At 49.5% G+C, this 649-nt stretch overlaps 1 pseudogene; it reads left to right on the top strand.

The window, feature by feature from the left end:
• Positions 1 to 4: 4 nt before the first annotated feature.
• Positions 5 to 641, top strand: LOC109118571 (annotated as a pseudogene).
• Positions 642 to 649: the final 8 nt, after the last annotated feature.

Here is a 649-nt window from a genome sequence, read left to right on the forward strand (position 1 = left end):
CAAGAAGTCCATCTCCTACAGTGGCTGCATGACGCAGCTCTTCACCATGCACTTCTTCGGGGGCATCGAGGTCTTCATCCTCACGGCGATGGCCTATGACTGCTACGTGGCCATCTGCAGGCCACTGCACTACACGGTTGTCATGAGCAGGCAAAGGTGTGACCTCCTGATCTTAGCTTCCTGTGCGGGGGATTCCTGCATTCCTTTGGTCAGTTTGTTCTCACCATCTTCTTACCCTACTGCGGCCCCAATGAAATAGACCACTACTTCTGCAATGTGTATCCTTTGCTGAAGCTGGCCTGCATGGACACAAGCAAAATTGGCTTCTTGGTCATTGCCAATTCTGGCCTGGTGGGCCTGGTGATTTTTGTGGTCTTGGTGATGTCTTACGGGGTGATCCTATACACTGTGAAGTCCTACTCTGCAGAGAGTCGCCGCAAAGCCCTCTCCACCTGCAGTTCTCATGTCACTGTGGTGGTCCTCTTTTTTGCTCCCTTACTATTTATTTACATTCGCCCAGCTACTGCTTTTCCAGAAGACAAAGTGTTTGCTCTTTTTTATACCATCATTGCCCCCATGCTCAACACTCTGATTTACACACTCAGAAATATGGAGATGAAGAATGCCATCAAGAAACTTTGGTGCCTCC

This window comes from Fukomys damarensis, unplaced genomic scaffold, assembly GCF_012274545.1.
Source record: "Fukomys damarensis isolate Sample0158 unplaced genomic scaffold, DMR_v1.0_HiC HiC_scaffold_32352, whole genome shotgun sequence".
NCBI lineage: Eukaryota > Metazoa > Chordata > Mammalia > Rodentia > Bathyergidae > Fukomys > Fukomys damarensis.